Here is a 13,202-nt window from a genome sequence, read left to right as displayed (position 1 = left end):
TAGGGATGAGCAGATCTGAGATTTCTGGGTTGGTTTTTGAAGGAGTTACAGAGGAGCGGAGGTTTTAAGAAATTTTGTCCGTTACGCAGGTTGTAAAGTAATAAATTAGTGGGTCGTTTTCTTTCTCAGTTTCTTTTGGGTTGAATTAGGGGAGGGTAATTTAGACAGTTTATGATATTTGGGGTTTTTGTATCAACTTTTGTTTGGATGGGTTTTTTGTAGATGGGTTATAACCCGCGGACTGTTATAAGTAAGTGTATCCAAATTTCAACAGCACCAATTTAAATTAGTGAAAAATACTAGAACCCCCTACTATATGGGTTCAACCATATACAAGCCCCACAAAATGGATCTTACACCCTCAACTCCACATTTTCTGTTTTTGATATTTCTAGGCCCAGAAATTTTTTTTTTGGGGCTTGGTTTTCAATTTTCCCGGATTGCTGACGTCATCAGGATTTTTAATAAAAGTAAAAATACCGAAATTAACCTTCCCTATTTATAGACGTTTTATACCTACCAGAAACTGAAAACCAAATCAGATTCAGCTCTTTCTTCTCTCCGCTCTCGTTCAGAAACAGAATTGGAGATTTTTCTTCAGACGAATTCGTGAATTTTGATAGTTTCATACTGATTTTCGTTAATTTGATAGGAAGAAAACGAGAAGAAGAACAACATAAACGAGAAGAAGAAGAAAAAGAATTTTCTCTCAATTCGTTGAGGTGTATTCGTCTGTTTTTCAGATCTGACGAGATAGTGAAGCTGCATTGATGAACAACAAATAGGTTTGTTCGATTTTAGCTTTTCTGTTGCTTGATTCACTAGTTTTCTCATCGATTTTTTGAATCTCGATCTTCTACTGATTACGATTTTTGTTCTGTTTCGAATTTGTTGAGTCTGAGAAGAGGAAGAAGACAGTTGGGAATACATAAATCAAAATAGGTACGAATTGTGATTTCGATTTAGTTTTCAAATTCAATTGATTTTGATTTTACCGTTTCGATCTATTTTTGTCACTTTTGATACTTACACATGTTTTTGTTGATGCTTACACATGTTTGTTTGATACTGAGAAGAGGAACAAAATAAACATTGTTTCAGAAGAAAGAAAACAACAAATCTAGGTAATAATTTTATGTTGTTTTTGATTTCAGATCTGTTTTCAATTTTTTTTTTGAATTATTTTGTTGTTCTTTCATGTGCGATCTGTTAATTTGTTGTTTTACTTTTTGTTGATACTGAGAGAAGTATGAAGAAACAATTTTGTTTCAAAAAAACAACTTAAAATTGATTTGTATACATGTTGTTTTTTTTGTTACAGTATGTGTAACTTGAGGTTACACATATATATCATGTTGTATTTTAAGCATGCTTAAAGAAGATGCAGATGTTTTTTAGTTGCAGCATGTGTAAATTTATTTTACACATATATATCCTCTTTGTATTTTTAAGCATGTGTGAGGAAGATGCAGATGTTTTTTTAGTTACAACATGTGTAATTTTAGTTTACACATATATATCCTGTTGTATTTTAAGAATGTGTAAGTTGAAGTTACATATATATGTCCTGTAACATGTTTTATTTGTAAACAATTGTATCATCTGTATCTTTTACTTATATTTAGCTTGCCGCATAGAATATACTTCTCACGAGGGGGCAACGCCCCCGAGTGAATTGCGTTCGTTTTCAAATTTTGATATTCTTATTGTGTATTTGATATTTTCAGGTTGTCATGGCTGTTGTTAGTTGCGCTGCTGTTAGTTGCATTGCTGTTGTTCGCTACTTTTCTGATTTCATTACCCTGCGTGTTAATACTGATATCAAACTTGATGAGTTTAAGGAACAAGTTTGCAAGGAATGGAATCAGTTTACTCCACTTGGTATTACTTTCTTCTTTCGAGAAAGTGGGAAAGATTTTCCGCTTGACTGTGATTTTTCTTTGCAAGCTCTTATATCTATCACAAATAGTAAACAGAAGACCAGTGTTGATATTTTCTTGCAAAATGTTCCTCGTGTGGCCTCTTCCTCTAGCTCTAGGGAAGATTCTTCTATTTCTAATGGGTCTAGTAGTACGTCTTCGTCCACAAACAATCTTACTTTTGCAATGTATTTGGAAGATAAAAGTAAGCCAGCAAAACCTTTGTTATCGGATGGTTGGCCCAAGGTTCTTGGTGATATTGGCCATGTGTTTGTTGAAGGAGTTAAGCAAGTCAGGGTTGCTTTTACCAAGTATCGTCTTCGCACTGGTTTCCAAATGATTGTAACTCACAATGAGCGTTCTAGGTTCACGGCTAAGTGTGCAGATGAAAAATGCGGCTGGAAATTCCATGCAGCTTCTATCGATGAAAGGAACGAAATGTTTCAGGTAGGTTTTCTTAGCATATGTTATGTTTTGTTTATATTATGTTATGTTTTCTAATGCTTAGCATATGTTATGTTTTGTTACAGTATGTGTAACTTTGGTTTACACATGATGTTTTTGGCACCATATTGTGTTTTGGTTGAATTGTTTATATTTTGTATGAATCTCTTCAGGTCAGGTCTTATAACCCTGAGCACATTTGTGGTGCTGGTGGACGCAACTTGAACCAAACTTACTCCACCAGCTTCTCGTCTAGTTTGATTGAGGAAGAAGTTCGCAAAAATCCTCACAAGAAGCCCAAGCAAATTGCTGCTGATTTCCAGACCAACTATGGGATCAACATGGAGTACTACCAGGCATATAATGCTAGGGAAAAGATTTATGATACGATTTATGGCGACGATGTCAAGTCCTACTCGCACTTGGTATGGTATATTGATGCTATAAGGGAAACCAACCCTGGTAGTGTGATAAAGTTTGAACGTGAAAATAAACAGTTCCAGCAGATTTTCATCGCATTTGCTGCATGCATCAAAGGGTACCGGTTTTGTCGTCCAATGGTATACTTGGATACTACTTTCCTTACTGGTACATTCAAAGGTTGCTTGATGGCAGCTACTGGGATCAATGGTGGTAAAGGTATGTTTTTTCTATGTGTTTTTTTTTTATGAACAACTTCAGTTGACAAATAACTAACAGTTACACATGTGTAACTCTCAGTTACACATTACTTTACTCAGTGTGTAACTAAGAAAACGACATCTGTAACCTTAAGTTACATATTTGTTTTAGCATGTGTAACCTTAAGTTACAAATTTGTTTTAGCATGTGTGAAACTTATTATTCTTTCGATTCTGCACAATTTTTTTTGTAGGATTTTTCCCCCTTGCTTTTGCACTAGTCGATTCTGAGACGATCGACAACTGGGAGTGGTTTTTAAGGAATTTGAAAGAAGTTGTTGGTGATGGGAGGCCAATCACCTTCCTTTCGGATCGCCATGAAGGACTCTTGCAAGGTGTTCCACTTGTTTATCCAGATGGGTTCCACAGCTTCTGCTACTATCATTTGACGAAGAATATACCCATCACTGCAACAGATCCTAGGTACTCACTTGTGATGGACCATTTCCGAGAGGCGACATACGCACTCTCACCTGAAAACCATGCGAAAGCCATACAGAAGATTAGAGATTTGAACTGCGATTGGGTGGCTGATTACATCGAGACAATCCCACCTGAAGCATATGCGAATGCCTATTTGAAAGGTTGTCGTTATGAACGAACATCTAGTACTCTAGCAGAATCAGTCAATAGCTGGGTTCTGGTTCACAAGAAGATGCCTGCATCTGCTCTTCTTGATCAGGTTAATTGAGTGTGTGTGTGTGTTTTGTTGTTTTGTTGTCTTTTTATTTCATGTTTTGTCACTTTATGCATTGATGAGTTTTTTTCTCCTTTTCAGATTAGGAGGAAAATAATGTGTTTGATGGCGGAGCGTCGTGAAATTGGTGCTAATATGATGACTCCATTAACCCCTGAGTATGAAGAAAAGCTTGTGGATCTTCAAGATGAAGGTTTGGCTTGGGAAGTATTGGTTGCTAGTCCTACCGTGTTTGAAGTTATTAGTGAAAGGTCTCACATGGTGGACCTCGAACACGAGACTTGCACCTGTCAAAGGTTTGGTTTCTTATGCTTTTTTCTTCTCTTTGTATGTTCTTTTTTTTAAGAATGTGTATATCCACTTTACATTAGATATATGCATGTGTTAATAATAGTTACAAATTTATTTTGCAAGTGTAACTTAAAGATACACATCCTGTACATGCACCTGTAGCTAGCTAATTTTGAGTGTTTTATGATTTGTATGTGCAACTAACTGATTTTTGATTTGTTTTTTGTTTTCTTCCAGGTGGCGCGTATATGGTTTTCCTTGTGCTCATGCTCTTGAAGCCATACGCAAGATTAAACGTGAGGCTATTGATTTCATTTCACCGTATTTTACAAGCGACTATTTTAGGAAGACTTATATGCATGCCATCCAGCCGATTCCCAACTACAACAGGCCTGTTGAATATCATCCAGACGACACCGTCAACCCACCTACCGTGAAGAAGCAACCAGGTAGACCACCAGGGAAAAGGATTATAAGTAAACACGAGAAGAAGGTGAAGAGGAAAGTTCATTGCAGCAACTGCAAGGAAACAGGTCACAACAAGGCAGGTTGCAGGAATCCTCGGAAGTTCACACCCCACTAGCTTGAGCCTAACAAAATTCATTTCTGCAACTAATGATTTGATTGTTATTTATCTTTGATTATTTGTTTTTTTTAGTTTTCTTCATGTTGGTTTTCATGGACCAAACGTTTATATTTTTCTTAAACGTTGATTATGTGTAAGGATGATTCATTCAGATTTTATATTTTGTCAGTTCACAGTTGAAATGCATTTTATTCTATTTTTGTTTTATTGTATACGTCTGATCAGTGGTCAAATGCTTTCTGTAACTTTTGTTTACACTCAAATATATGGATGTGTAACCGGAAGTTACACTGCTGTGAATGCATGTGTAACATTAGCTTACACATGATAAATGCTGGTGTAACTTTATTTTGATTTATTGGGCAATCCGATCAATGGCTTGTGTAACTTCAGTTTACACTCAAATATATGGATGTGTAACATTAGCTTACACATGATAAATGTATATGTAAACTCAGGTTACACTTTCTGCATCAAATTAAGATGTGTAGTTACTTAACCTGTTGCGTACTTTCTGAAACCTGTACACACAGCAGTAGTAGTTCTAACAAGATAAAAGTTTTTAATTCAAAGAATTTCAACCCAAAAATATTTTGCAAAACTAAGAACTGCTAAAATCTACTAACTGACGAAATTTAAAAGTTTCTAACAACATATTTTCCAAGTCTAACATCTGTTTGTGGCTAACAACATATTTGCGAGTATAGAATTTTTTCTAATCCTAATGACTGCTTTACACATCTCTAGATGGATCCGAAAGAATCTTGTATAGCATGCTTCCTCTCATGCGGTTCAACTTGTCAGTCCACCATAGCATCATAGTTGAGGTTAATTTTTTGTCAAGTGGTTTATTCTTCATCCTGATCTTCATGTAATTGCATACACATGGAAGACAGTCAGGAATTGTACCTTGTGGGGGCGCATTGAGATTCTTGGCATTTTCATTCATCCCAAGAGCAAAAGGACAGCGGAGTCTCAGTTCTGTAGTAATTGCAAATGCATATTTCTTGGCTTGAAGAAGGTGTTCACCCTTGAGTTCCTTAACATTTGACGAGTTCATGTAGGACCAAGGATTAGAGCTCCTCAAGTCATACTCCAGCAGTTTGTAGTGTGTGTTGTTGTTGCACATTGGGGTGAAAAGTCTGACTGCATCGTTCTTGTACTTGACATACTCCTTCGCAAGCTTCGGAATCCAAAATTTCTTGAATTCTTCGTAATCCTTCAAGTAAGAGATCTGCAAAAACCATTTGGAATGTCAAACTCACATTTTTAATCAAAAGTTACAAATGAACAAGTGATTATGTAAACAGAAGTTACACATAGGGCCTTGGGTTTTACACTGGAAAAAAAATCTTGAGTATGTTATCATAATCTTACAACATATACTACACATTATAAATGCAATAAGATTTTAAATATATCGAAGTACTTACGTATGCTTTTGGCGACAGGAATATCGCCTTGTCATACTTGCTGTTAGAGTTCATCTTCGTCCTCAATCTGCTAATGTAGAAGTCGATGAATTCTGACTCCAAGAAGGATTCTTTCTTTGTAAGCTGTATCATTAGTTCTCCAGATATATCAAACAGCTCACTACCATCTTCTTTGCGTTCCATCCAAGTAATGTCTCTGCATTACAAAGAAGTAAACTATTATCAATCAAGATAACAGAATCAAGTAGTAAAATACAACAATCAATAACAGAATCAAGCCTACTTGGAGTCAAGCTACTTACGTTTTCGGATGAGTATTGAAATATTCAAGCACTTTATTCTTTTTCTCGCCTTCCAGCCTTTCGATAACTTCTGAACCTTTCACATCGTTTCTCATTGTTCCATCATCTTCTTCAGCAACCTCAGCCATTCTATCTTCTTCTACTTCTGGAACTGCGGCCATTTCTTCTTCATTAGCTGTCTTCTTAATCCTCTTTGAATTTCTTTGATATTGTTTCAGATCTTGTGTTGGGATTTTTCTATTCCTCAGCACACGTTGTTGTATGAATGATGGTTGCCTTTCTCTTATTGTATTCGCAGCTTCCTTCAGTAACTCTCCTGCAGGTTTTGGAGTTTTTTCTAATCCAAGGCTAAAAACGTTTTCCTGCGTTGTAGCTGCGCAAACAAATATAGGCAGAATCTCAGTAAAATTAGCACATGTATGTAACTTAAAGTTACACAAGCCAAAATAATAATGCACTGTATGTAACCTCAAGCTACACATGCCTTTTACAATGTGTAACTTGAAGTTACACTTCCATTACAAACAAAACACACTGTATGTAACCTCAAGCTACACATGCCTTTTACAATGTGTAACTTGAAGTTACACTTCCATTACAAACAAAACATAGAACGGAAGAGTGGTTACCAGTTGAGGTAGGTTCTGCATTCTCCGTCACTGCGGGTCCATGTTCAGTTTTGTTAATGTTGCTGACGATCTCATCTATCATTTCACTCACTTCAACATTCGTCATATCATCGGGGTTAGCTCCTAGTTGCACCAACCTGTAGGTCTGAGCATTGTCAGGCTGTGTTTGCGGTGTTGTAGCAGTTATCACCATGGAGTCCTCAAACTGTGTTGAAGCAGAACTGTCATCAAAAGTTCTAGGAGTTGGCTGAGTTGGAGCAGTCATAACCAAACCGTCACCAACAGTTGCAGGTGTATCCTCATTGACTTTTGCAGTAACATCATCACCTACGGCTTTTGCAGCTACATCATCACCTGCCCCATCCACAACTCCACCATCTGCAGCTTTCTTCTGTGCCTCATCCGTAACAGGTGTCACTTCAACATCTTTCTTCTGCTCCTCATCAACAATATTTGTAGGAGTGGGCTTTTGCTTTGCGACAGGCCTTTTCTTTGGTGGAGTCTTGCAAGTTGTCACACTCTTCATACTCGAACTATATGTCCTGAGTGGTCTTTTGTGCCCCTCTGCAGCAGTTTGAGCTTGCAGAATTGTTGGCGTATTTCCAGCTGCAAGGCTCATACATGGAACTGCACAAGTATTGAAACGAGAATTAGGATGATGATGATGATGTTAAATTTTTTTAATAAAATTTCAAGAAGAATATATCATGTGTAATCGACTGGCTTGGATAACTAATATGTGTAACTTCATGTTACACATGAATATGGCATGGATACCTAGTGTAACATGGAGTTACACATGCATCTAACTAGTGTAACCAGAAGTTACACATGCATGTGGCATGTGTAACTAGGGATTACACATCCATATGATCAGTTTACTCAACATTTATTAAGTCTAATCAAGTTAAACAAGCAAGTTAAAAATGAACAAGTAAAATATGAAATTAAAAAGGTTCAAAGACCTTAGTGTCAACTAATTGGGTACCTCTATCAAGTTAAAGAAGCATATTAAAAATGAACAACTACTTACATTCTTCATGGAAGGAAGTTTCCGCGTCATCTTTCTCTTTCTCTTGCTCAGTACTTCCATCTCCTTGTTGCTCTGTCTCAACTAATTGTAACTCTTCTTCTTCATGCTCAGTAGCTCCATGCTCAGTACCTCCATGTACATCATCTTCATGTTGCATAAACTCTTCCTGGGTCACTTTGTAAGGATCAATACCCATTGCTTGCATAATTTGGCAACTAAATTTGTGAACCTTGAATTCCGCTGTTCCTGAAAGGTCCCCTTCTGATATCCCTTCTCTTGCAATTGCATACACTGCTTTAAGCATTGCTTGATTTTCTTGCAGTTGCTCTTTCAGATGGCTATTCTCAATAGTTTGTGCTTTCAGCCAACTTTGCAGGTCGTCCTTGCTGGGTACCACGGTTGATATACCCAGCTGCTTCTCAAGCTGTGAAAACTCAGCCACAAAGCTAGGAGTTGGCTGCAATTAACAGATGGAGAGGTTAAAAAGAGATTGCAAAAAACAGTTGAACATTCTAAATATACATTTTTCGGTTGTATGTGTAACTTAAAGTTACATAAGCACATTTTATATGTGTAACCTATAGTTACATAAGCACATTAGATATATCTAATGTAAAGTGGATATGTGTAACTAAAGGTTACACATATATCTAATGTAAAGTGGATATACATATAAAATGTGTAACCTATAGTTACATAAGCACAGGATATATATACAAACATTATATATATGTTACATAACCTATAGTTGCATTCACTTGTGTTATCTTTTGCATGTGTAACTATAAATTACACAAGCACATTTAAATGTGTAACTTATAGCTACACATGACAATTTTGATTACATCAAAGTTTTATCTAAATTACATTACCATAAATTTACAAAACCTAAACCAACTGACATATAACACTTACCGAAAACTGTGTCATGTCTGTTTTCCAAATGTAATCAGAAATCTGGTATATATCCCATCTCCCAACCCTCGGGATATCTTCCTCGTGGTTCTCAACTTTCGGGATTAATCCTGCTGGCGTGTGTTCAGCAAACAATAACTGCAACATATAAATTTTAATTAGTCGATTGAACAAAAATATCCATCACGTAACACTAAAACTGCTGGAATAGAAATTACACACAAGCTTTTTACCAGTAGGTATTGCACACAAGCCTTCACATTTGACAAACAACTAAGATTAGTATGAATCTCTTCAAACAAGTGCTCGTGTATTAAATCAGGCCACGACACCTTGAGCACCGTATCATAAGTTTCAACGATACTAAGATATTTCGCGTTCACTCCATTGGCATTTTTGTCGCCAAAAAACAATACACAGCAAAGATAAAGACCTATCAGGAAAACTAGATCCTTTTCATCAACTTTCTTTCTTTTCCCACTTTTTCTCCTTTTTGCCATAAGTTGTTTTATCTTCTCTAAAATGTTTGTCTTAGTCACCGTCGTCTGATGCTTTGTAGATTTGATATCGGTGAAGTATTTGCTGTATAAAACATTGTCAGTCAAATCACTAGGACAATAGTACTTTAACAGCTTCTGACCCTTTCTGCTTCCAATCCTCTGCATGCAAAATATACCAGCCAGCTTTGCCGGTGTAGACTCTATAATCTTATCATCAACAAACTTGAATGAACATGGTGTCTCACAATCCATGTCAAAGCAGTTCAAGAGCTTCAAGACGCCGTGTTTGTTGGTAGTTATCTGTCTTGTTGTAGTTGGTACAGTTGTATCATAGTCATCGTAATACATCATTACGAGTTCTCCGTAAGCAGCTCTCCTAAGATATCTATGAGCCCTATCAGTCAGTCCTATAGGCTTTATCACCTTTACTAAATCCTTTACTGCATTCAACGACTGCCTTAGGTTTCCTGTACACATCACACACAAAAATAGCATGAGTCAGTATGTTGTGTACTTATCAAATACACTCGTTTTTAACTACAAAATGAAAATCATGTTACAAACTATGTGTATTTGCCAAGTACACAAACTGAATCATTCTATTCTGTGTTGTGTAACCTTAACTTACATGCATATGAAGGTTTAAAGGGGTCATTTTTTTATGTCCAACTATAATTTACAAACACAATACAGTCATAGGTTATATTTTTGCATGTGTAACTTTTAGTTATCTAGGCAATTGCCAAATCAGTTATGTTATTATGCATGTGTAACTTGTAGTTACACAGTCAATTGGCAAGTCAGTGATTAGATTTTCAATGTGTATCTTATAGTTACATAGCCACTTTGCAAGTCATTGGTAACATCTTGAATGTGTAACTCACAGTTAAGATGTGTAACTACAAGTTACACAGCCACTTCTGCAAGGCTCATTTGTATGTGTAACTACAAGTTACACACTCAATATACAAACCACAACATAGTGGTGAGATTTTGAATGTGTAACTTAAAGTTACACAGGCCCTTGTTTCCGTAGTTATACATTCAAAAGCATCACTTACATTAGAAACTTTTAAATTTCTTCAGTTAGTAGATTTTAACTACAAGTTACACACTCAATCCTAGACATTCTACAAGGTGTAACTTTAACTTACACATGCATATTAATGAGTAACTTTAATTTACACAACCAATTTTCTATGTGTAACTACAAGTTACACATCCTAAACACAACCAATTTTTTATGTGCAACTACTAGTTACACATCCCTATGCAAGTCAGTGGTGACAGGCTCACTTGGTATGTGTAACTATAAGTTACACAATCAATATACAAACCACAACACAGTCAGTGGTTACATTTTGAGTGTGTAACTTATAGTTACACATGTCCTTGTCTGTGTAATTACATATTCACAAGCATTATATGAGAAATAAACATGAGACCATGACAACAATAGTTTTCACAACTTTTAGTACCTGTAATTGTATCATCTTTTCTAGGGGGATTCATTTTTCCTTTCACCATTTTTATTCCAAAAGAAATTTGATTCTGAATCTGCAGTTGATGTAGTAATAAAATCAAGTTAGTTGATTGCAATTCAACTTAGAGTTTCTAGGGTTTTCAAACAGTAACATCTCAGAAATGAAATCCACTAAATCAATCAGTTATATCACATCCATGACTTACCTTTGTTTCTATTTAATCAGTTATTTCATGGATTTTATGCACAAACGATTGTTCTCCTTCTCCGATCTGTAAAATTATCAGTCAGAATGAGTTATGTTTGTTGTAATCTCATTACAAACCCTAGTTCAGAAATTTTCGACCCACGAATCAGTAACAACAGGAATCAAAACTAACAGCTTCAAATCAAAACTTACCTAGTGATTAATCGTCGGAGTATTTCATCAACAGGAATCAGTAACAACGGCGATTTAGGTTCTGAATCTGAAACTGTTTCTTTTGATTTTTTTTGGTTTTTGAATCTGAAACTTTTTCGATCTGTTTCTCTGATTTAGGGGTTAGCAAATGATGAATAGTTTTTGATCTCGATCTTTGTTTTGGAACAGATTTAAGGAAGATTTCTTGATTTTTTGGGTTTTTTTCTAGATTTCTTTCTGTTTCAGGTGAGTGAGATTTGTTTTCTCTCTCCTTGGAAATGAAATAATGGCGTCTGAACGAGAGAAAGGTAGGTGACGCCTCTTATATACTTGAGGCTAATTTAGTCTTTTCGCTTTTATTAAATTTATTTTTTAATTCAGGGCCTACTAATAAAACTCTTTTATTTACGGGCCTCATATTATTGGTTATCCATGAGTTGGGCCTGAGCCTAATTTCCCGTTTAAATTAACAATGGGAGAAATGGACATTTGTGCTTACATAATATTACATGCATCCAAGGGAGGAGTTTATAAGGTAACTAGTAAAACACACCAAATAATGAGAAAAGTTTACCCTCGTACACACTGTTAGAGCTGCATCATACATATATATGAACAACGAATTAAGCCTATCCTTAAACATCAAATTCTCAAAGAAGCATAACAACGATCAAATGGATAACTTTGAATGGCTACAATTACTCGAAAACCCATAAAACGAAACCCTAAATTATGATTTCAAATACTACTACCACATCAAATAAAAATAACATTTCTGAAAAATAATCATCAAATTCAAACTAATCAACACATAAGATAACCAAAAATAATAAATGAATCCTTACCTATTTGTGATAGCTTTGTTTTCTTTCTCCTAAACAAACTTTGGACAATGAGTTGTCTTTTTAATGAGAGGAAGAGTAAGAGTGAGAGAGAAGAGAAGAACGAAATCAGTCAAGAAAATCAGAGACATTGAGAGGAAATGAGGCAAAGCAGCTACAAGACATCCGTTTTGTTCCATAATAATAAAGGAAAGCAAAGGGCTAGGGTTTTATAAACAAAAAGACGTAAATAACCATATGGATTTACTTGGACATTATCGTTACCACGGGGGACCAAATTTTGTTATCTACAGACCATGGCTTCCCAATCCTTTTTGACCTGAGTCAAAGCGGATATTAGGATAACTTTCTTTTGGTAAAGTGGATATTAGATATCATTTTGCACAAAAGGGGTTTTAAAATCCTTAACATGCTCAGGCTAAATAACATTACACCCACAAAATATTTGAAGCTCAAAAGTACTATGCGACTTCAATACAAGAAAATGGACAGAGTAAAATAGTAAAGGAATAAGCTTAGCTAGCTAGAGCTTACGAAAAATAGCCCCATCCCTACTAGGATGCTAGCTAAAGGAAATGATCTCAAATTTCTTTTGCCCACGGCCGAGACACAACCACAAATGAGGTAGAGGATTTTAGCTTATTGAGCCCTTAGCAAGCAACTAACGTAACCACCATTACAGAAGAAGCTTGGACAAAATGAATGCTCGGCTTAGAATTCACACAACGATTTCCCGTGTTAGGGGTAAGAAAATGAAGATTACCTTTGGGGTTCAACGGCACGTCAGCAGGGGAATGATCGGATCAGTCAAGACTCCAACCAAGGTCCTGCAACGGTTGTTGTTTGCTCTACTTCTGTGAAGAATAATCAAGAATTCAAGCTTCTACTCTATCTTTTAACGTCCCTGACGTAGGGAAGTCCACCCTCTCCTCCACCAATGCCACCAAGAGAGTACACCAACATTGCCCTACCAGAAGTTGCTGAACTCCGAGAAAAATAAGTTGAATCCGTTTTATCCTATATATATTGTGATCTTAACCCGAAACGA

At 36.1% G+C, this 13,202-nt stretch overlaps 1 long non-coding RNA gene across 1 annotated transcript; it reads right to left on the bottom strand.

Moving 5' to 3' along the window:
- Positions 1-9,867: 9,867 nt before the first annotated feature.
- Positions 9,868-11,346, bottom strand: LOC113320266. The gene is made up of 4 exons (XR_003346005.1): positions 11,313-11,346; positions 11,119-11,184; positions 10,908-10,986; positions 9,868-9,896 (listed from the first exon to the last, which is right to left on the bottom strand). It is a non-coding gene; the product is annotated as an uncharacterized LOC113320266 (long non-coding RNA).
- Positions 11,347-13,202: the final 1,856 nt, after the last annotated feature.

This window comes from Papaver somniferum, chromosome 11, assembly GCF_003573695.1.
Source record: "Papaver somniferum cultivar HN1 chromosome 11, ASM357369v1, whole genome shotgun sequence".
Lineage (NCBI taxonomy): Eukaryota > Viridiplantae > Streptophyta > Magnoliopsida > Ranunculales > Papaveraceae > Papaver > Papaver somniferum.
Note: the sequence above shows the minus strand (reverse complement) of the source record. Positions and strands in the feature narration are given on the sequence as shown.